Source organism: Papio anubis, chromosome 8 (assembly GCF_008728515.1).
Source record: "Papio anubis isolate 15944 chromosome 8, Panubis1.0, whole genome shotgun sequence".
Taxonomy (NCBI): Eukaryota; Metazoa; Chordata; class Mammalia; order Primates; family Cercopithecidae; genus Papio; species Papio anubis.
In genome coordinates, this window is record NC_044983.1 from 57,560,224 (window position 1) to 57,585,227 (window position 25,004).

At 39.2% G+C, this 25,004-nt stretch overlaps 2 long non-coding RNA genes across 13 annotated transcripts in view; one reads left to right on the forward strand and one right to left on the reverse strand.

Annotated features, from left to right (window-relative positions):
* Nucleotides 1–416: 416 nt before the first annotated feature.
* LOC110743952 lies at nucleotides 417–7,576 on the reverse strand. Its single transcript, XR_004185830.1, has 2 exons — nucleotides 7,489–7,576; nucleotides 417–4,834 (listed from the first exon to the last, which is right to left on the reverse strand). It is a non-coding gene; the product is annotated as an uncharacterized LOC110743952 (long non-coding RNA).
* A 199-nt stretch (nucleotides 7,577–7,775) lies between these two features.
* The window catches only part of LOC101013960, a 93,666-nt gene continuing 76,437 nt past the window's right edge, over nucleotides 7,776–25,004 (forward strand). For 10 of the 12 annotated variants that reach the window (XR_001905574.3, XR_001905570.3, XR_002523827.2 and 7 more), the window contains exons 1-3: nucleotides 7,922–8,009; nucleotides 16,106–16,203; nucleotides 16,657–16,782. This is a non-coding gene — a long non-coding RNA (uncharacterized LOC101013960). Of the gene's footprint in view, nucleotides 8,010–16,105; nucleotides 16,204–16,656; nucleotides 16,783–25,004 lie in introns of all 12 variants that reach the window. The other 2 variants (XR_001905585.3, XR_002523826.2) reach the window with 2 other exon arrangements.

The following is a 25,004-nucleotide window of genomic DNA, read 5'->3' on the forward strand; positions in this document are numbered from 1 at the left end:
CCTTTACCAACACTATCTTCAGATATTTATGAACCTCTTGTTAAAATCATGGTTCAGTAATGGGAATTGCTTGAGGGACTAAATCCCAATGGAAGGCTGTCATACTTAAGATGGAAAATTAGCATGGAAGGTATAGTCTTGGAGATCAAGAAGTTAAAGAGATGTGAGAGAAATTACTCTGAAGAAAATAAATAGAAAACAGAATGAGACAGATTGTCTTGCAAAATGCTGGAGGGAAGGGAAATTGGTAGAAAATTTTCTAGTCAGTTATTTTGTAAAATACATAGAATCTTAAAAAAAAACCCATTTCACCTAGTAATTCTATTTTTCCCAATTCTATTTTCCCTACTATATCTATTTTTCTTAATATCATATAATTTGAACCATTATTTAACTAAAAACAATACAGCTAAATATCATCTTTCACTGTACTGTTTTAATAAAAATCACCAAAAATAAGAGGTACTAGAGGGCATAATGCTTGCACAAATAAACATTCATGGTGTTACAATAATTATGTAGGAAACAAAACTTTGGAAATGTTTAGATATTGGTTGTTGTCCCTAAGTGGTGTGTCCTTAAGTGGAGATTTGAAACATTTAGATTTGGTTCATTTTAATACTGAACAAAATTAAATCAACCAGCTAGTAAAGGATGGCCAGGTCTTGTACATTTTCTAGCTCGCAGTATTTCCATTCACAATGTGAATGGTGCCTATATCAATTAGGGTTCAACCAGAGAAATAGAACCAGTGGGAGATATATATTAACAGATTTATTGCAAACGACTGGTTTACACAATTGTGGGGTTGGATGGACAAGTCTAAAGTCTGTAGGGTAAGCCCTCAGGAAGGGCAGGCTGGACCTCTTGGGCATGAATTGAATGGCTGTCCACTGGCAGAATTTCTTCTCCTTCTGGAAAGCCTCAACTCTGCCCTGAAGGCCTTTCAAACACATTTAGTCAGCCCAACCCAAGTTTTCTACACTTGATCTTAGCTAAAAGGCTGAGAAGCAATCTACCCTGGTTTTCTAAGTCAAGTTTGCTTGCGTAAAGTCAACTGACTATGGACTTTTATCACATCTACAAAATTCTTCAGTGACAGAAACACTCTAGATTAAGTTTGATTGAATAACTAGTGATTAACACAAAAACTGTCCATCACAGTTCACTATGGGTCAATTTGGCATTTAAACACATGTCCTTAGTTTATACATAATCTCCAAATACAGACAATAACACGAACATACTTCTGCCGTCTATGGCAAAACTATCCCATATACAACCAAAAACATGCTAACCCTTTCCCCAGAAAAGGATGCAAAGTCCTCGGGTGATGTTCACTCTTCTGTAATATAAAGTTAGTTATCATTCATATGTCTTATGTTAGATAACAAGTGAATAAGAGGAAAGAAAGCAAATATAATTTAGTTCACAACAACTAAACACATATTTAATTCAAAACAAACATCCACAAAAAAATAAGGAAAATACTCATAACTATTATAGTCTTCATTTATACAACTGATTATATGGTCCTAGCTGGTGTTGATAACTATGCTATATTTTCCCACACCCATTCAATACTCCCTTTGCCCTCAACAAGCATCTTAGCTGGTCATGGTTTTGTGCCAGAGGGGGTGACTCTACCTTCATTCCTAAAGGGTTTGGGAGATTAGAAATCTTACCTAAATTGACTTTTGTACTTTTCCGTGGACATTAACTACAAGACATTCTAGTACTATGAGATTCCCTAAGGAATCTCTTGTGTTCTATAGATATTCTTCATTACCCCCATTGTGTACTAGAAGCCTATTTTTTCCTTGGTTATCATGGCCAAACTGTGATAAATATAGTAACCTCATTCTTTTACTGTTCTTTCAGAGGCATGAAGAATCCAAACTGTTTGTGTGGCAGTCTCAACTTGTAGTTCAGTGGGATCATGTTTTGTCTCCTGGTAGAACCATTTATTCCTTAAAAACTGGAATCTCTAGACCAGCAAAACTGAAGGTCTTAGAGATGTTTTAGAAAATTGCTGGTAGTAAGTAGAACCACTCCCATTTCCCTGCCTTGAATTTTGGTTATTTGAATTATGACTACGGTATTAATAGCAGTATATATTGAACACTAATTTAGAGTACATACAGCATCCTGGAGGATGCCCCAGTCCCTGCCCTAGTTTTTCAATTTATTTCCACCCAACTATTACTGTAACTGAGTCTTCACCATGTTATTTCATCATTCTATCAAGCTAGCTGCTTCAGAATGGCAGGGAATATGATGGTGGACAAGTCATTCTGTAAGCTCATAGTTTTGGCAGAAACATTGCATTCAGGAAAGGCAAATTCATATCCAGACTAATTGCCTATTTCTTTAAAAAAAACCACCACCTATATCATGGTGGAAGTGGTCCAATGTAATTAAGTTGCTACTAGGTTACATGGATGATTACCTTAACAAATGGGTCCATATAAAGCACTCAGGATTGGTCTCTCCTGATGGTAGACTGGGCACTCCACAGTGGCCATAGCAAGGCTGGCCTTAGTGAGCAGACATATTGCTGAGCCCATGCATAGGTAAGCCCATGTATAACTGTCACCAATGGGTAATGAAAAGAATGGCTGGGAAATGAAGCTGACTGGTATTGACGAGATAGATCATTCTATTCACTTGATTAATAAAACCCTCCTGTAGTGAAGCAACCCGTGATGAGTCTTCACATAAGACATAGATATCTTCAGATTTGGTGCCCACTAGAGGGTCTCCATCCACATACTTCAGCAATTTCCCAACCATGTTTTTTCCAAGCCCCTGATCTTTCAGCCAACCCATTGGCTATTGCCTATGAATTAATGTAGTCTTAAACTTCTGGCTATTTCTCCTTCTAAGTAAATACACAACTGGGTACACTGGTCAAATTTCTGCCCACTGGGATGGTTTTCCTTTTCCATTGTCCTTCAGGAATGTCCCAGAATGGGCTATAGTGCTGCAGCCATCCACTTTTGGGTAGTGTCTGCATATTGTGCAGAACCATCTCTAAACCAAGCTCAAGTTTTGTCTTCCTCAGTCAACTAGTTGTAGGGAACTTGTTATGAGGCCATATGTGCAGACTGGGAGACAGAGTAAGTAATGCAGCAAGAATTGGGGTCGTGAACATTTGGTTCACTTTCTGATGAAACTTACTTGTGCCTCCAGGGCCTGCTGAAGCCCAATTTTATATATAGGACTTCCACATACGATAATGGAATATTTTTGTGCATGCCCAACTTTATGGCTTGTAGAACAGACAACATCCAATATGTGATAGAAAGCTCTGGTCATATGGTTACTTGGTTGGACATAGCTAAGTGTTCAGATTTTATTTAGGCTTAGGAGCAAGCCAAAAACTGTTTCTCAAAAGGAGAGCAGTAATACACAGAGGATTTCAGGGCTTTGTTCCAAAATATGAGGCATCCACTGTATTTCACCCATAAGTGTGTGCAAAAGTCTTCAAACAGCATCTCTTTCTGCTGCTGACACATCAAACACCATTGCATCTACTGAATCATATGATCCAAGTTGCAGAGCAGTTTGCACAGCTAACTGGACCTGTTTCAGAGCCTTTTCTTTTTCTACACCTCAGTTAAAACTAGCAGTTTTTCAAGTCACTCAGTAAATGCTGGTGTACCATACCCAAATAAAGAATATGTTGTCTCCAAAATTTAAAGAGGCCTTATAAGCACTGTGCTTCTTTGTAGCTTGTAGACTTGTGCTCATGCAGACTTGTAGGAGAAACCAGATGAAACAACTTATCCTTCACCTTAGAAGGGATATCCTGACATGCTCTACACCACTGGACCCCTAGAAATTTCACTGAGGTAGAAGGCTGTGGCATTTTTCTAGATTTATTTTTCATCCTTGGACGTGCAATTGTCTTACAAATATGCCTAGAGTAGTTGCTATTTCCTGCTTCGCAGGTCCAATCACCATAATTACTTGTCTGTAATAGGCCAATGTGATATCTTGTAGAAGGGAAAGGGAATCAAAGTCCCTGTGGACTACATTTTAGCTGAATTAATTTATATGGATGAAATATAAGTCTGGAGGGTTAATATACCCTAGAGGCAGAATAGTGCAGGTTTATTGGTGGACTTGCCAGCTAAACAAACTGCTTCTTCTTGTCTATATTATCAGATATCAAGAGAAAAGCATTTGACAGATCGATGACTGCACACCAGGTACCAAGGGATGTGTTAATTTGCTCAAGCAATTAAATCACATCTGAAACAGCAACTGCAATTTAAGTCTACTTGATTCTGTTTCTGGATAATCTACTGTTATTCTCCAAGATCCATCTGTTTTCCACATAGGCAAATAGGCAGGTTGAGTGAGGGTGCGGTGGGAATTATTACCTCTGCATCTTGATGATGGCATTAATGTTTGCAGTCCATCCAGAAATATGGTATTGGTTTTAATTTGCTATTTTTCAAAGTAGAGGCAGTTCTATTGGCTTCCTCTTGGTATTTTCTTACTATAATAGCTCTCACTTTAGAGGTCAGTAAACCAATGTGGGAATTCTGCCAGTTGCTGACTATTTCTATTCAGTTATTTGAGAAGTAACTGCAGGATGAGTTTGCTGACCCACTGGGTCACTATAAGATGGATCTAAGCTAAAACTCCATTGATCACCTGACCTCCATAAGTTCTTACACTGACTGGTGGACAAACCCATGTTTTGTTTCCAGAAATTAGTATTAATTCACAGCTGGTGTTCAGCAACTCTCCAAAAGTTTCATCATTTTCTTTTCCTCATTGCACAGTCATCTTGATAACAGGTCATGAGTTCCTTTGTGGAAGACTGAGAGAGAAAGATTAACAATAGAAAGTTTTAACTGTGTAGCGGGCGTTCTCCTCAGAAGGACCCAGCCTCCCTTTCATTCAAGGAGTTCTGGGTCTATAAACTGGCTCAAGTTGGGAAACTTGTTGAGGAACTTAGTCTGTCTGTTTTGGTGATTCATGCTAGACTTCTGTTCACTAGATACAGATCTCTTCTGCTAATATAGATACTAATTTACAGACTGCCCATGTATTCCTTTTCTTTTCCTTTTTTTTTTTTTTTTTTTTTGGTGAGATGAAGTCCAGGCTGTAGTGCAGTGATGCTGCCCTGGATCACTGCAACTGTCACCTTCCAGGTTCAAGCTATTCTCCTGCCTCAGTCTCCTGAGTAACTGGAATTACAGGTGCCCACCACTATGCCTGGAAAATTTTTATATTTTTAGTAGAGATGGGGTTTCGCCATGTTGGCCAGGCTGGTCTCAAACTCCTGACCTCAAGTGATCTGCCCACCTCACCTCCCAAAGTGCTGATATTACATGTGTGAACCACTGCGCCAGCCTGAGATCCCATTTTGATGATGTCAATTCCCACTGTACTTTCTGACCTGAAGAGAGACAAGAGAGGTCTTCAAGGAGGCTGGGACATCCTTCAAAAATCTATTTCTCAAAGTTGTGGTGAAAATTGTGTCTTATGGACCCTATCAAGTTAGTTGAGCAGATCTTTCTTACATGATCTTTCAAACATTTCCACTTTTCTTAAGTCTTTGGATACCTTATTATATAGTGTTACAAGACAGTTCTAACATTCAGCATTATTTGGCATAGGCCACCTTCAGGTTCATGTTTCTGTCAACCCACCAACCAAACCAAGCCTTTTCTAACCACTCAAGCTAACCCAAATATTTGATTAGTGGTTCATATCAAGGAATTTGGCCAGATTCAACCTTATATTTCTTCCACTACAGTCTTACATTCTTACAATGCATTCCCACATGAATTCCCCGGTTTTCTGTCTGTATATATTGGAAACATCGTGCAGTTCTTTGCTCATATGGCACACCTCACAGATGACACTTTCTACCTCACCCTTGGGGACCTGTTGGGGTTGAGTCTAATTATAGGTCTAGAAGCAAAGAGGAGTACTGGCAGCCGGTCCTAAGGAGAATCAGCAGTATCTTTCAAGGTAGTTACCTCAGGGGAAGCCATTACAGTTTCTTCAGGCTAATCTCCTCAGGCAGGGGTAGAAAGGCTGCTTCTACTGACAAAGAAGACTCAGCTCCATTGTGATCTACCCATATGTCCCCCTTCAAACTTTCAGGGTCCCCTTCCTTCCCAATCGAAGCTCTCTGCTTAACAAAAGACACCCTGCAATGTTGAGAATCTAATTTGCATTTTAATTTAGCCACTCACAGGGTTAGACTCTGAATTTGGTTTTCAGAAATTCTTGCCCCTGGGCTACAGATGATAAAGGTTTCTTTCAGGGCAGACAAAGAAGCTTTCAGATTATTTATGTAGAGATTGAACTGAGAATTTGAAACTCTGAGCTTATCTTATTCTTTCCCCACGTTCTTTAGTACAATTAGGAATAACCAGCCAAACACATTGTACTCTTTGGTTTTACTAAATGTTCTAAGGTAGAAACTACATGGTAACCCACATCTCACCTTTCATAGGTATTTGATTAAGAGTATCCAGTGGCTATATTTTGTATATCTCTATTGTTACACTGTGACATGAACTACCAATGCCCTTTTTACCACTGGAATAGATCCATAGGTCTCTTTAAATCTAATTATATTAGGGAACCAATTTCAGAAACCCCTGAACCAATGCAGAAAATTCACCCATAAGGTTATAGTCCTCTAGAACCTCTTCCAGTATCAAAATCTGTATCAGTTAGGATTCTCCAGAGAAACATACATGGTAGGAGATGTATATTAACATATTCATTACCAGTAATTGGCTTATATGATTGTGGGGGCTGGCTGGTCAAGCCAATTGCATTTGTCCATTCTCATGCTGCTATCAGGACATACCCAAGATTGGGTAATTTATCAAGGAAAGTGGTTTAATTGACTCACAGTTCCCCGGGGCTGGAGAGGCCTTAGGAAACTTACAGTCATGGCAGAAGTGGAAGCAAACACTTCCTTCTTCACAAGGTGGCAGGAGAGAGAAGAATGAGAACTGAGCAAAGGGGAAAGCCCCTTATAAAACCATCAGATCTTGCGAGAACTCACTATCACGAGAACAGGATGGGGAAAACCTCCCCCATGATTCAGTTATTTTCACCTGGTCCCTCCCATGACATGTGGGGATTATTGGAACTGCAATTCAAGATGAGATTTGGGTGGGAACACAGCCAAACCATATTACCAATGTCCTCTAAAATCTGTAGGGAAAGCCACCGGGAAAGGCAGACTGGAACTGCTGGGCATTAGTTGAGCCTGTTGTCTACAGGCAGAATTTCTTGTCTGTCTGAAAGTCTCAGCACTGTTCTTAGGGCCTTTTAACACAATGAATCAGGCTACCCAGGTTTTCTAAGTCAAGCTCACTTACAGAAAGGCAAATTATTATGAACTTTCATCATGTCTATTAATTGCCTTTACAGAACATCCAGATGGGTGTTTGATTGAATAGCTGAGGTTTTAGCCTAATCAAGTTGACAAGTAAAACTTACCATAGTAGTGCTCATTAGAAATGGTGCTGCCTGAACTCATGAAAGGTGTCTGACCATCCTTCTGTCATATCCTGATAATACTGATGAGAAAACTGGGAATCTAAGAGAATGTAAGGACAGTGATGGTGACATATTGAACCTAAGGTGATACTACATGATCCCTGTTTCTGGCATTGTACTCTTATTGCACCCTCCTCTTCAGTGTATGTAGGACCTGTGACTTGTATCTAACCAATAGAATATGACAAAGGTAATAGGATTATATGATGTCATAGAAGACTCCATATTACCAGCTGACTCAGTCTAGAATCTTGGTGTGCTCACAGGCTTTGAAGAACAAGCTGCCACAAATCCTACAGCTATAAGGAAATGAACTCTACTAACCTGAGTGAGCTTAAAACTAGATCCTTCCCCAGTCAAGCCTGCAGGTGAGAATTCAATCCTGGCTGGCACCTGGATTGCAGCTTACAGAGGACCCAGCTAAGGCCATGTCTGGACTTTAAATCCACAGGAACTGTGAGGTAACCAGTGTGTGCTATTTTAAGCTATTAAGTTGTGGTGATTTGTTACACAGCAGTAGAAAGCTAATACCATGGAGTTTGAATCCTGTCCTGCCTAGTCCCATGCCTTGTCCTTTCTCTGTTAAGCTATATGGTTCCAAGTAGAGTCCAACTATACTGTACTGCTTTAGATGAAGGGACTCAGGGTCAGATGCAGGCAACCAAGGACACAGGGTTTGTTATCCGCAGAGTGCTGAACTGGAAATTATCTTCCACTGAAAATTTAAGGAAACTAACTGAGGGGTTTATGAAAAACTTGAAAGCAGGAGTTAAAGTGGTTCTGCAGAAGCAGTTGCTGTTAATGGTGTTAAAAATGACCACAAGGCAGAGAAGGCAGAGAAAGATCGAGATAAATGATCTTGTTTCACAGCATAGAGACCTTTGGAAAATGAGAAAAGGATAGTTTCTATGGCCTAAAGGGAGATAAGTTAGATTATATCAGGGAGAAAATGATGAGGTGTTCAGTTTAATGTTTATAAAAATGCAGACATTTGAAATCTTAGGAAACTGTTATTGGAGACTTAATATGGCTTTTACTTGTAAATCATATCTTTTTATAAAACAGTATATTAGAAAATATGATGGCAATTACGACTACATAAATTCTTTTCGTTTAACTGAAGCCCATGGGGATATCACACAATTGTGAAAAAGAAAGTGACCTGTTCTTCATAAGAAATCCCTAATAGACCAGAGCAAAACTTACTCTTCCTCACGTGTAAATTTCCAGGATTAGATAGGAAACAGAAGCAGCAGAGATATGGGGTTAGGGATCTGGGAACACCTGTCAGATGGGCACTGGGTCCCACAGGGGTTCTTGTCATTTAGTGCAGACACACTATCATTATTTCAGCAGTGTGGGAAGACCTGTTCTAATGTGGAGCATCCGGGAGGGGGGTGTGGAAACCACCACTCTTAGGACCAGAAAAACCAGTATCAGACTCCAAGTGAACCACTGGTACAAACTCGGAAAGTAGCCATTGAAAAAAATTGTTATCTTGATGTCAATGGCAAAATAGTGAGGGTATTTACCTTTTAAACTTTCTTCAAATAGGTAACTTTCATGTTCTTCTTGACATGGGCTAAAACTTACCCAGTGGACATTTTATTAAAAACTAACGGCAATGACCTAGGCTGGGCGTGGTGGCTCACGCCTGTAATCCCAGCACTTTGGGAGGCAGAGGAGGGTGGATCGCCTGAGGTCAGGAGTTCAAGACCCACCTGGCCAACATAGTGAAACCCCATCTCTACTAAAAAATATTAAAAAATTAGCTGGGTGTGGTGGTGGGAACCTGTAATCCCAGCTACTAGGGAGGCTGAGGCAGGAAAATCGCTTGAACTCAGGAGGTCGAGGTTGCACTGAGCCAAGATCATGTCATTGCACTCCAGCCTGGGCAACAACAGTAAAACTCCATCTAAAAATCAAACAAACAAAGAAAAAACTAACGGCCTAATCCTAATGTTTTCAAAATGGGCAGAGTTGTCTCATCAATAGAAATGGTTTATAGGATTTAAAAGTAAATGGAAAAATATTAGGTGTCAATGTGTCCAAGAATAAGAAAGGAAGGTTAATTGTACATTCAGGGGGAATCTAGTAGAAGAGAACCTAGAAAGTTTAATTGAAGCAGCCTTTTTTTTTTTTTTTTTTTTTTAAAAAAAAAAAAAAAGAAATGATAGCTTAGCCAAAGTGATGATAAACATTTAGATTTTTCTTTTGTTTTAGTTTCAGGGGTACTTGTGCAAATTTGCTATACTGAAGCAACTTTTATCCTCTAGTAACCTATGGCTATGAGTCTAGTTTTGTGAATTATTTTAAGTGCTGCATCACTGATACTGTTAATGGCACAGTGTGTGGAAAAGCACAGACATTGATAACTTTGTGTTGAAATAGGATTCTCAATAGTTGGATAGGAAATACAAAGAAGTCTTTGAAATACTTTAAACAACTTATTTCACTTATGTTTTTCTTTTTAATATATGCATAAAAGTACTATATGATAAAAGTCTATGTCTAGTTAAACTTAAATGATACATTTCAATAAATATAATTAAAGTTTCAAAATAATAAGGAAATGTTATTGTTAAATTCATAACTATTTTTCTTCTTAGTAGTACAGAATATAATGTTACCCCTGTAAATAGGTTACGTCTTCAATTTGATGATCAAATAAGTTTAGTACTTAGGATTTTTCTTAACATTAAGCAACAGAAATCTTTTTGTAGGAAGCAAACTAAGGTCCAGGAGATTTGCTTGTGTCTTCTTACAGAGAACTGTTTGATATAGGCAACCAGGACCATATGAGAGGCTGGAAAAGTATCTATCAGTACTACTTATCTATAGTAAAGACTTTTTAAAGCTCATTTTTGATTGCACAACCTAAATAACCATACATGGCTAGGCCTGGGAAAGGCAGAAAGGCAGATGAGTGAGTATTTGCCTGAACTGAGTGATATAGGGCACAGTGCACTTGTAGGAGGAGGAGGGGGATTGAATGAAAACCAGAGGGCAGTTGTTAAGGCAAGTAGAATGCTGAGGTTTATTCAGCAGCATCTCTCATAAGGTCATGATCAAATTTTATCCAACTCACTGGTCAATATCCTACTATTATAACAGGGATTCTATGGACACTTTGGGTGGTGACATCTTCATGGAATTGCTGACGTCTCACTCTAATTTTTGCAACTGGGTCACCTGGCGCTCACTTGCAGTTCCTTCCAAATGTAGACTCTAGTTCTTACCTGGTTCAGAATGCATAGGACAATGACTAGGGCTCAGAGAAAATGTCTTGCTGTCAATCCCATATAGACCTTGGTGCAATTTTATTGTTTTTGCCTGGTATTCTATTTCTTGCTTCTTAAATCTCAAGTAGATCCCTTAAGTGGGTTCCTAAGACCAAAAGACAGTGTTTTTCACCTACTACATAGATGCTGCAAATATTTTCTCCCAGTTTGCCATCACTTACATATTTCTGATATGCAAAATATATATTTAAATATCATTTAATTTTTAACATAATTATACGTAACATAGAATACATATAAGATATAAAAACCACATATTTATGTAATTAAATATATTGTTATTATCTTTTATCACATCTAGATTTGATAAATGAATAGAGCCTTTCCTTATCCCTGCTGGATTATGGAAGAACGCTTCCATGTGTTCTTCTAGTACTTACATGGTTTCATTTTTAACATTTATTTCTCAGGTCAGTTGGAATTTCTTATTTTGTATGGTGCAAGTTAAGGATCCAATTTTATCTTTTTATCAAATGTCTTTGTTTTTGCTTGTTTTAGAGTCAGGCTCTCTCTCACCCGGGCTGGTGTGCAGTAACATAATCATAGCTCACTGCAGCCTTGAACTCTGGGGGCTCAACTGACCCTCCTACCTCAGCCTCCTGAACTGTTAGGACTATAGTTGTATACCACCATGCCCAACTAACTTTTTTGTTTGTTTGTTTTTTGTAGAGATGGGGAAGGCTGTTGGCAGGGAAAGGTCTTGTTATATTGCCCAGGCTGGTCTCGAACTCCTGGGCTCAAGGGATCCTCCTGTCTAAGGCTCCCAAAATGCTGAGATTATAGACATGAAATAGTGCCCCTGTCCTCGAATGGCTGTTTTTGAATTTTTTGCCCCAGTAATGTGAGACACCATCATCATCATACATTACATTTTCATTTTGTCTTGGATCAATTCTTAGACTCTGTATTCAATTCCACTGACCTGTCAGTCTATTGAGGTGCTAGCACCACATCACCACATTGCTTTAGTTATAGAGGCTTCAAAGTCTATTTTCATATCTGGTAGGATTTCATTTCCTTATAGTTTTTCTTCTTCAATGTTGTCATAACTATTCTAGCATTTTATTTTTTTCTATTGATTTTAGTATTGACTGGTCTAGCTCCATAAAAATGCCTGTCATTTATTTATTTTTGATCATGTTAAGTTTCCAAATCAACTGAGGGAGAACTGATATTCTAACGATGGGTTGAATCATCCTATCTCAAAGAGCAAAGGATGTCTTTGTGTTTATTCAAGTCTTCTTCAGGAGTATTTTCAAGTTTTCCTTACAGAGGTTTTGCAAATTTCTTGTTAAGCTTATTCTTAAGTATTATATATTTTATTTTCTTGCCGGAAATGGGACTCTCTCCTACATCATATCTTCTGATTATTTTTTGTATTGAAGGCTACTGCTTCCTGTATGTTAATTTGACAATCTGCTTTATTACTTAAGTTTTGTTTAGTCTACTTTAATTTTGTTTGCAAATGTACTATCTTTCTATACTATTTTGAGTTAAATGAACTTTTGGAAGATAGTCTGACCTCAGAAAACACCATTGTTCTTCAGGAAAAATACATTGTGACTTCCAAACAGCCAAGCTACAAGGAAACTTTTAGAACACAACCCACACATAAAAATAATTGCTTCAATATTTTACTTATGAATATAAAGAAATTTAAAAACACCATATGTTATTTATTTATTTATTTATTTACTGGAGACAGGGTCTCGCTCTGTTGCCCAAGATGAAGTGCAATGGCACTGTCATAACTCACTACAGCCTCCCCGTCCTGGGCTCAAGTGATTCTCCCAACTCAGCCTCCTGAGTAACTGAGACCACAGGCACGCACCACCATACCTGGCTAATATTTTTGGATTTTAAAAATAGAGATGAGATCTTGCTATGTTACCCAGGCTCGTCTCAAACTCCTGACCTCATGTGATCTACGTGCCCCAGCCTCCCAAAGTGCTGGGATTATAGGTGTGAGCCACTGTGTCCAGCCTAAAAACACTATATGTCATTTTAAAAAACTATATGACATGATATGTGCCACTTAATTTATGTATTAATATTCTTTTACAGTTTGGATTTAGTGCTATTCCTTTGAATTTTTTTTTTTTTTAACGACAGTCTTGTTGTTAAATAAGAATGTGATTAGAGAAATTTGATATTTCCTTTAAGGAAAGACTTTCTTCATTTTTTTCCACATTAAATGATATATTAAATATTCTGTATATTTAAAGATTTTTCCAAGTTTGTTGCATTTTTGCAATCTGGGTAATTCCCTTTTCTAAGGCAGCAACACTTATTTAGTGCACGATAAATGCTTACCTAAAATATTTTGGGTTCGCTTTCTTCACCAACTGCTGACGTATAATCTTTTTCAACTCAGCATATTGATTTTATGGCCCCTATCATAGCATCCCAGGTTTGGGAAACACCCCAAGAAGTAACTATTCAGAATCCCTGGCTCCATAGAGAACCAAGGAACTTGACAAGAAGATATCCTGCAATTTTTTTCAGAAGCACATTTTAGTGTTTAATAACCCATAATATTCTCAGAATTTTTTTCTGTTATCTGTATTAAATAACCGAGGGTGCACAGATTTTGAATTTTAGTTCTAAATGACTGGAAAAAATGATCTTTTCTAGGAAAACAGACCTCCACATAGGATCTGAAGAAGTGTTGTAAAATAAATGGAAAATATGACCTCTCTGGTTGGAGTACGAGATTTTCAGTTAAGTGCCCATTTCCACAAAGTGTTTGTGCTGTAGTAAGCTGGGCGATTATCATCAATTGTCTTGGACTCAACCTTCTTGGACTGTCATGAGTAATATTAGCACCGGCATCCAAACTGACAGCACAAGACAGACTATGACATGGAGTCCGAAGATTGTAGTTGTGCTGTCAGGGCAATGGGCTATGCACAGAAACAGGCACTCCAGGCATGTCTCAGTAAGCACACTGGGTCTGAGCGGACAAGGACAGGCTGACTTGTGGCGTCTGTTGTGCTTGTGCTGCTTGAGCAGAAACTCCCTCCCTCCCTCAGTAGCATTGTGAGTCTCTTCCGGGGCAGGGTCCCCTGTTCTTTTGCTTATCCTCTAAATGCTGGTTTGTCTGATGTTTGACCTTGACATGTCTGATGCTATCTGATTGCAGATAGTCATGTGTTCACAGGAATAGGCAGAAACTCTAGTGACTGAATAGCATGGTGTTTAAGGGAGCAGCGCCATTCACCACCTGATTCCAACCCAACAGGAAGAATCATGGGCAACGCATGTGGACAGTGTCTGGGAGAACCTCCTGAACATGCAGCAGTCTTCCTTTTTCTTTTTAAAAATAAATATTATTGTGTATATTTGAGGTTTACAACATGAGGTTATGGGATTCATGTAGATAGTACAATGGTTACTATAGTGAAGCCATTGAACATACCTGTCATGTCATATGGTTACTTGGCATGTATGTGTGCAATAAACAAAGGCTTATTGTGCTATGCTGCTGGGATTTTTTTGGTTCTTTTTTTTTTTTTTTTTTTAAACTTTTAAGTTCAGGGGTTTAAGTGCAGGTTTGCTAGATAGGTGAACTTGTGTCATGGGGATTTGTTGTACAGATTATTTTATCACCCAGGTATAAAACCTAGTACCCATTAGTTATTTTTCCTGATCCTCTCCCTCCTCACACTATACACCTGCAAAAGGCCCCAGTGTGTGTTTTATCCATTTATGTAACCATATTGTTTCTTACCGTGGTGTGACTTTGGCTCTCCTGACCAATGTAATTTTGAATCACAACTCGAAGGTGTTGCATCTTCCGCTTTTTAAATTTAACATTATGTCAAAAGCATATGGCAATATTTTAAACTAATCACCCTTTTAAAATGAGGTAAGAGTCCCTCAAGTTGATGCATCATCATTTACTCAACTAATTCCTTATGGTCAATTATTTAGATTTCCTCCCCTTTCCCAATTCATAGAACTTCTTCAGATTAATTTTCAAGAATGAGTTACTGATTTTAATTAAATTATAAATTAACATATTTCTTCCTAATCTCAAAACAAGTAAAAATTTGAACATTTGTAGTGGGTCACGCCGAGTGGAGCCCATACACTGTGCCTAACAGATGAACTTCGCGAGGGTTGTAAATGTGCCATTGAACACAGCACAGGAGATAGGCCTATGCCAAACACCATGCTGGAGTCAGTCGTTTCACCCTCCAGGGCTGCGGCGCTAGTCTCGCTTTTTGGCCAGAGAGGCCTGCGCAGTGAGTCGTGCAGGGTCACTGGCTTCACCGCTAGGAGAGACTTCCGTAGGGCTGCAAAGACTGGAAGCTCTGAAGGATCTGATTGGCACGGGAGGAAGAGGAGGCCTTGCCGCTCCCTAGGAGAGCTCGAGGGTTCGCCCTCCCTCCTTCCCGGCCTTTCTGCATTTTCCCTTCACTCTTGCTTGCCTGGGATTGAGCTCTTCTCAAATATCTTGGCTTATGAAGTTTTGCTCAGGCTTTGTCTTCTAGGAAAGCTGGCCATACAAATTACTATAACCTTTCAGGAGAGGGAAAGAAAAGGCAGATATGTTGGATGATGATTAGGTGCTAGGGGAGACTACCTTGTATCTACTACATTTTTTCTTTTTTAACTGTAGCTCTAACAAGATATGCAATTATAAGTAGAAAGTAGAAGTAGTATATCTTACATAAACTAATGAAGAAAATATATTAAATATAAAAAACACAAATGTAATGCATTTTGCCAGTGGCTTTTAGGTTCCTTGAACAAATTGTTTGTTTATTTAAAGTTTATGGCTGAAAAGTATATCTAGGAAGAAATGAAAATCCTCTATAATGTTTGTCCTGAAAACTTAAGTCTTTTAAATCATGTGTACAATTACAGCAGGCAAAACAATTTTTGTGTTATGCCCTTGAATAGTTCTTGCTCACCAATCATTTAAATTGTGTAGCTTTAACTTCAGTCCTTGTCATGACACATTAGGATGAGGATGTGTGATGTACCTACCCAAGCGAGGCACTATAGAACATGTCTCACTGTTTTGCCACTGAGCAGATGAGAAGCTGGGTATTCGTCCACCACTGTCCGTCTGTCATTGACTGAGTGCTGTTTCCAGAATCACTCAGTCTCTTGTTTTGCATGTGAGCACAGAGTGTTCCCACATCAATATCAAGTTGGGCAATGGATTCCTATATTTCTCAAACCCTGTCATCCTATCATTTTGGTGGGTGTGCTCTGTATTTCTAAAAAAGCCCTTTCTTTCCAAGGGCCTTTTTGGGATCCTCTGGGAGCTCAGCTTCTTAGGCTGGAAGTGCCAGGGAAATACATCACCAAATTCCCCCTTCTACTTCTACTGGGGCTTCTGGTAAGTACCCTACCTCCTCCTGTAAGATACTGTAAAATTTGCAGGCAGTTGTTTATTCTAATGCTACTTAAAATATGCTTTGTTTTCTGGTGCAAACACTTCATAGTCTTGTTAAATTAAGTTTAGCCTGAAGCTGTGTCCTCATGGATTTTAAGTTCAGCCTTAACGTTACTCTGTATACAGTGAACTGTAACTTCACTAGATATGGAAACAGTCTGTAACCTACTCTTGTACCAATCAACTAGTTTCAGCCAATGAAATATGGCCAACTGTTCCAACTAGGTTCAAATAAGGCAAACACTGAGCTGTAACCAATCCAGTTGTTTTTGTACCTCACTTCTGCTTTCTGTACATCACTTTCCTTTTTCCCTTCCAAGCATGTGGCAGCACAGAGTCTCTCTGAATCTATTCCGATTCTGGGGGCTGCCCAATTTGCAAATCATTCCCCAACAGATGGTATCAGAAGTGGGACCAGAAGTGGGGCATCTAGCAACCCCCAGGAGCACTGAGTGACCAGGCATGGGACCCACCGCGGGTCCAGGGTGTCCATTGTTCTCTCGAAGCAACTGGGAATTGTGGGTAAGTTTTCTCTTAGATTCTGAAGCTCCATGTAGTTCAGTTTTGAGTTCTTCCTTTATAGGCATCCTTGGGAATAGACATGGCTATTTGCTATCCAGGATGACTGGGGAAGACAGGAAAGGTACCTGTAGTTGTAGTTTCAAAATTATTTTCAGTAATTCAAAATCTTAAAGTCATCTTACGTTAAATTAAGTAATAGATAATCATAAAATGGCTGAGTCATTTTAAATAAGTTAAAATACTGAAACATTAATTATTAAACATAAATACAGGTTAACATATGTTGTTATCTTATTTTCACATGACATAGAACAGCTACATATTAGATCTGTTAAACAAAAAATTGATAAGCATAGCTTTCAAAAAATTATAAAGTGATTTTCATCTTCAAATCGTTTTATAAAATAATTCAAAATTACTTCCTAGGGTTCCCTCAATTCTTTAAACGCCCTCGATTTTGCTGTAGAAGGTTATTTCTTGTCATTAAGAGTTTCAAAGCCAAACGTAATTTTACAAAGGGAAGCAGAGGCTGCTGTGTCATTCATTTGCTCTGTAACAAGAACCCAGTGGGAGCCCAGCTACTATGGCATCTAAAAGTAAAAGCTCTTGGCATCCTGAGCTGTGGCCAAATCCTGCCATCCCTTTGGCTTTTCAGCCATGGAAATTGATTTTAGATCCTCAGGGTTGGAATTACTCACCCCGTTCACAGTATTATAATTCTTTAAAAAATATTTTGTGTGGTTGCACTGGAGTTTGCAATGTACATTTATAACAAAGTACACTTAATACTAAAATGCTTCATAGGTAGTGCTGGTGACTTGGGCAATCCCCAGGACCCTGGGCTGTGTGCTCTGTCTGGGGAGGGTGAGGGGCAAGGCTTGTGCTGAGTTTTCCCAGTTCATCTCTTCCTTATAAAACTGCTGTCATTAATTACACATATTCATATAATATAATCATGCAATATGTTGTTTTTGTCAGCTTAAAAGAAAGAAGCCTACGCATAAAATGTAATTTGAAGAGTATACTTGAGCCACAGTGAGGACAGCTGCCTGGGACCCACTTCTAAGCGGCCTCAGGGAATGCTGTGTCACCTTTGTTACAAGCATGTTTTTAAATGCAAAAGGGAACAAGTAATGGGCTGATACAAAGTTGTTTGACAGGAAGTCTCATAAGAGAATTTATTTTTACCTTTACATATTATTTATCTTTTCTTGCTGCTTTCTTTATGTAGACTGAGTTTCTGAATATATCATTTTATGTTTCCCTGAAGAAATTTTTTTAAAGATATTTTTTAAAAGCAGTTTTAGGTTCAGAGCAAAATCAGACAACAAGGACAGAGAATTATCATATACCCTTCACTCCCACACATACACAGCCTCCCCACTACCAATATCCTGGTCCAAAGTGGTGTATTTATTACTGTCAATAAACTTTTGTTGACTTTCACTTGTCAATATCACCAAAAGTCCATAGTTTACATTAAATATCATTCTGGGGTTATATATGTTATGGGTTCTGACAAATCTGTAATGACATGTATCCACTATTATATTGTCATGGAAAATAGTTTCACTCCCCTAAATATACTCTGTCCTCTGCCTATTATCTCTCCCTTTCCCCCAGCCCCTTGCAATCACTTATATTTTTACTGTTTGCCACAGTTTTGCCTTTTCCAGAATGTCATACAGTTGAGGCCATATAGTATGTAGCATTTGTAGATTGATTTCTTTCACTTAGTAATATGCATTACCATTTCTTCTATGTCTGTTCATGGCTTAATACTCATTTCTTTTTAGCACTAAATAATATTTCATTGTCTCAATGTACCAGAGTTAACTAATTCATTCCCCTGCTAAAGGACGTTGTAGGAGCCAAAGAAAGCTTCCCCTCCACTCTCCGAAGGTTCACTGAAAAGTCAACTCACAAAAGGAGATTATTAGAAAAAATGGAATCAAATTTATTAACATGCACATAAGGGAGAACCATAGAGTGATTACCCCAAGCCCCAGTGTGGTTCAGAAACTTGTATACCATCTTGAGGTTATGGAAAGAATGGGGGCTTGGAGCATCGTGAAACAGGTTATGGTGGCAAAATAGGTTATGGGAAGGGGTGAAAAGAAGGCCTGGCTAGCAAAGGTGGACTCATTATGGAAACACAACCTCACAGGTGGCAGTCCTCAGAAAGAATAAATGGTAAATATTTCTTTCAGATGCTTAAAGATGTCAGACTCTCAGTTTATGATTCTTAGATCCAGACAAGGGAAGGCCTCAGAGAAAGCCAGGCTGCATCAATGCTGATCTCTACAAAGCAAATCTCCCGTACAAAAGAGAGCTTTTCGTCTCTTCTTGTACCTTCAACCCTTCTGAATATCTATCTTCAAGGAAATATATTTTAGGGTGAAATATTTGAATTTTCTTCAACATCTGGGTTGCTTCCCAGTTTTGGCAATTATGAATAAAATTGCTATAAACATCTATGTGCTGGTTTGGAGTTGGACATACATTTTCAGCTCCTTTGGGATCAAAATCCAAAAGCATGATTGCTTTATCTAGTACTAAAAGTAAGTTTAATTTTGTAAGAAACTGTTGAACTGCTGTTACAGTATGTTCCTAGCCAACAGGCAGAATGGACTCCCTGTGGCTAACTGAGGTGATCAAAGTTAAAACAGAATGAGGTGGCCATGTCTGGGTGAGGAAGCTGTTATGTATTCTGTGCTCATAGAAAAATGTTGTAAACATGTCACAGGACCTCCCTTTCTACAATTAAGCCAAACCAGTTCTTGTTGGCAGTGCTGAGATAGACTACAGCTGGAAATTCCCCAACTGACTTCAAACAAACCACCTGGTCCCAACTGACTGACCATCTGGAGTCAGCCAATTAAGAGAGACTGGTGAATTGGGACTTAAAGGTCCTCCAATCGAGATTCTGTTCTCACCCCCCTTACTCCTCTCTCCTACCCTGCAAGTTTTGCCTTTATCATCACTCATTCTCTAACCTCACCCCCTGGGGAAGGCTTTCATTTTTACAGTGGAGGCTGTATCTCCCCAATCCACAGATTTTTTCTTTTTTTAAAGAAAATAAAACTCTCCTTTTCTCCTCTGCAGATCCCATGGTCTTTTGTTAACACTCTCTTTCAAAGTGGCTGCACCATTTTGCATTCCCACCAGCAATGAATGAGAATCCTTATTGCTCCAAATCCTTGCCAGCATGTGGTATTCTCAGTGTCCTGGATTTTTGCCATTCTAATGGATATGTAGTACTACTTCATTGTTGCATTACCTCTCTACTTACATTACCCATTTGTCCTTGCATTTTGTCTACTTCTTCCATTAGAGTCCTTAGCATAATAATTATAATTACAGTTATCTTACATTCCCTGTTTGATAAATCCAAAATCTGGGTCCTGTCTGACTCTGGTTCTGATGCTTGCTTTGTCTCTTCAGATTTTTTTTTTTAATGCCCTTGATATGTCTTGCAACTTTTTTCTTGAAAGCCAGACATGACATATGAGGTAATGGGAACTGAGGTGAATAGGCCTTTCCTGTGAGGTTTTATGTTAATCTGTTAGGGGATGGGATGCATTTAATACTTCCTGTTGCTGCAGGTGTCAGAGATTTCAATTTTCTATAGTGTCCTTGTTTTCTGTCTCCTTTGTTTTCTTGGATTTTCCCTAAAATCTCTTTCTAAATAGTGTGTTGATGGAAACAAAAATGTTTAACCTCAAGATATACTTCTTTGACGTATTTTGAGATGACTGTTCATATGGCCTGCAAACAGACGTAGCCCTGAAAAGCTGTCTTTTATGGGGGAGATTTGCATCTGTAGAGAATCAGCATTGATGCAGCCAGGCTTTCTTTGAGGCCCTTGTTTGTCTGGCTCTAGGAAAGATTAACTGAGAGTCTGACACCTTTAAAGTTATGAAAGAAACATTTCCCATCTATTCTCTCTGAGGGCTGCTGCCTGTGAGATTTCATCAATATAAAAAGACTGCCTTTGCCAGCCAGGCCTGCTTTTTCCACTTCATAACCTGTGTGGCCACTGTATCCTAATTTACCACCGTCACCTGTTTATGGCCATGCGCTAAGCCCCCATTTCTTCTGTAATTTCAAGATGGTAAACAAGCTTCTGTACCCCATTGGGGCAATGGGATAATCACTCTGTGGTTCTCCCCATGCATGTTAATGCATTTGTATGCCATTTCTCCTATAAATCTGCCTTTTGTATGTTGATTTTTCAGTGATCCTTCCGAGGGTTAAACCCCTATAGTGTGCATCCTGTAACTTTTAAAGCTGAAATCCCCTGATATTATACTGAGGTCTTATTGATGTGGTGGTAGGGTGCAAGGGGAGGGTAAGTGTTTTACAATTCTGTGAGTAAATTCAGCCTTTCAGTGTGCCTATGTCCCTGGGCTGTATACCTTGAGAAATAAAAGTATAATTCTAAGCCCCCAGTCAAGCGAATGTGCCATCTCTTGGCCAAGGGGACCTGAAAGTAATCTTGAAAACAATTCTTGGCCATGACAGGATGGGAGGGGTCAGGCACACCTTGTTACACCTCCTCCCTAGCTAAACATGATTAGGATCAGGCTTTCTTCCCTAAGGACCTAACAGAAACCAGCTCTTTCCAAAGACTCCACCTCTGATATCAACCAACCACCTGATGATGGCCCTCCTTTTTTGCCTGATAAGAAACCATTGACCACAGAGTCATTCTGGCCATACTACAGAGATTGCACAATGAGGATTTTCACGTCCCCTGCTTCACTTTTTGATGTCAGATTCCTGAAGACACCCTTGAATCATACGAATGCCACTAGCTTTTGTAAATGGGACCCATGAAGGAGCATCAAGCTCAGCCTCACGTGTGTATGTTTCCCCTTTTATAAGTCTTCATGACTCCTACAACTTATCAAATATGTGTATTTGGAAACCTCACTCAGCATAAATTCTGTTCCCTTTGCCCCTCCCTAGAAGTATAGAGGCTATGCTTCCCAACCTGTCAGAATGGCCAAACTGCAGGCCGCAACCCTTTATGAGAAATATAGCTCCCCTTTTCAAGTTTATGAACCTTGTCATTCTTCAGTTGATAACTTCTGAAGTCTTAGTTTCTCTCCTCCTTAAGTGAGATAGAAAGGCAGGAATGTACGGGAATTGAGTTATTTCCCTTCTCTCCTCTCAGATGAGGATTTAGTAAAGTTTTTCTGTATGATTGGTCTTTGCTGTGGAGAAGGCTCTAGAAATATTCCAAAATGGTTATTTCCTTACCCTCTTCCTGCCAGAAACATTAAGGTTTTTTTCTTGGCTCTTCAGCATGAGAACACCGTGGGGTTCCTGGAGGTAAAACCCTTGAAAAAGGGGACCCCTAAGGCTCTAGATATCAGGAATCTCTCCCTCTCATACTAGTATACATTTTACTTCTAGCACTTCCTCAAGGTTATTTAAGTGTTCCTACTAGCTTGTGGCTCTGTTGACATTTGAACCAGGTAAGCTGATCTTGACTGCACTTCCCTATATGCAGCTGTCACTTTAGATTTTGGGCTGGCAGCTTTCCCTGTGACCTGAAGGAAAAAAGGAACTTCTATTTGAGGAATGCAAGTCCCTTTAATGATCAGGCCCAGGGAGAGATTAAAATGAGACAGCAATCATACCTTACTTCCCCACTTGAGTTATGTATTCATCTCTTGAAACTGCTTGTGATTGCCCCAAGTAGGTATAAATTAACCTAGTAGGCTGGGCGCAGTGGCTCACGCCTGTAATCCCAGCACTTTGGGAGGCCAAGGTGGGCGGATGACCTGAGGTGAGGAGTTTGAGACCAGCCTGACCAACATGGTGAAACCACGTCTTTAATAAAAATACAAATATTAGCCAGGTGTGGTGGTGTGCACCTGTAATCCCAGCTACTTGGGAGGTTGAGGCAGGGGAATTGCTTGAACCTGGGAGGCGGTGATTGCAGTGATCCAAGATTGTACCACTGTACTCCAGCCTGGGTGACAGAGAGAGACTCCATCTTAAAAAAAAAAAAAAAAAAAAAGAAAATAAGTTAACCTAATGCCATATAGGACACTATACACCACACCTTATTGAGAATGTATAGCCAATTACTAATCAATGTTATCTCTATAAACCAATGAGAATTCCTGGCACACAATCTTGTATTAGCCCACTCATTCTCCCTCTTTTTTCTTTTTTTTTTTTTTTGCCTTTAAAAATCCACTTGTAACTGCTGCTAATAGGAGTGTGTATTCAGGGAAACTTAAATCTATGTTCTTTGGTTGTAATTGTCAAGCTTTGCCCAAATTTCTTCTTATATTAATTTTGCCCTCAGCCTCTTCCTTTGTAAACCAAAAATGAAATTAAAAGCCCCTAACCAACTGAATGGCTCCTTCCTCTTGGCCAAATATATTCCAGTAAACCTGGAAAACTAGTTCAGGCCACGATGGCATGGACAGGTTGGACATGCCTCATTACACTCTCCTCCCTTTGGAATTCAGGCACAATTAACCAGCATTAACAGTAAAACAGAGATCTTAAACATGACAAAACAGACTCTTTGTAGCACAAAATACCAAATTCCAACCTGGCTCTAATATAGCATCATATGATAGATAGCAGGCTCTGAAAGAAATTGAAGTATTTTGCTGTAAAATATATTCCTTTGACATATTTTGAAATAGCACTGCAAAGCTGTCTCTTGTGGGGAACGTCTACATCCTATTGAGAATCCCCCTTTGTTTTCAGATCCTTTCTTGATGCAAGAGAGATTTAACTAAGAGTCTGACACCTTTTTAGGTCTGATAAGAGACATTTATCATCTATTCTCTCTGAAGCCTGCTAAGAGGAGGTTTCATTGACATAATAAAAACCATGGTCTCCACAACCCCTTATCTCAACCCAGACACTCCTTTCTATTGATTCTAGGTCTTTGGATAGTATCTTAACTCTTTCAATCAATTGCCAATCAGAAAAATCTTTGAATCCACCTATGACCTGGAGGCATGCCCCTACCCCACTTCAAGTTTTCCTGCCTTTCCTTACCAAACCGATGTACATCTTACATGAATAGATTGATACCTGCCGGTAACTTCTGCCCCCTGAAATGTGTAAAATCAAGCTGTAACCCAACCATTTTACTTCTAGCACTTCCTCAAGGAAGTACAACCTTGGGTACATGTTCTCAGGACCTCTTGAGACTGTGCCTTAGGCTTTGGTCACTCATAGTTGGGTCAGAGTAAATCCCTCCAAATATTTTACAGAGTTTTGCTCTTTTTCATCAATACTTTTTAGGTTGACATATCTGGCATAAGTCAGCAGGATTCAGAGTGACCTCCCCAATACTCCGAACGTGGCGTTTGGTACCAGCATGACCATTTGTCTTCAGAAGTGCGATCGGGTGTTGCTGGTCAGTTCTCCTGAATTTTGACCTCTCACCTTTTGGTCTTATTTGGGCTTATTTGGTCCCATTTGGACCTCTTATTTGGGCTGTTTTTCAAACTCCCTCTTTAAAACTGAGGGGTTCTGCCTCTGTCTTTAGACAGTTGATTTGAGTTAAGAGCTCTGCAGAGAGCTGCTCTTTCTCTGCCTCTGACATAGAATGAGGGTTCAGGTCAAAGTTTTTTCACTCCTGTCTCACAGCAGAGGCATGGGTAAATAAATCGCAGTTAGCTACTGGTGGTCTTGTTTTACATAGCATGCTTTTAAAAACTGCAGTGCTTTTCTATTGAAATTTGGGCTTGATTTTTCATTTGTTACCAACTCCTATTAGTTAAACACCAGTTGGTTTTGTGTACAACAGTTATGGGGCACCCTCTTTTAGATATCTAGGAAAGTGACCCATCTTTCCCAGAATGATAATAAAAAAACAATGACCAAAAGTGGGGATCTTTTGAAATACCTAAAATAATGTATTTGTGTGCACAATTGGAAAAGGTTGGTTTTAGAACAAGATCAATTTAATAGGAAACTTACTTCCAGTGGCACCTAAAAAGCTTCCAAAAGAGATTCTGAGAATATTGCTTAAATTCTCAAAGTAAACAAAAGATATGCATCACCACCACTTGAGGAAATTTACTAGGTCTTTGACCCTTTCCCTGAAACTCCCTATTGGGGCAGACTCAGAGTTGCTGTTGAAGCAGCTACATTGTCTGGTGTGTATATCTTGGGGTTAGTCATCTCATGCCAGGAAAATTTAGGATATGGAAACACAGGAGGCGTTTAGGAGTGGA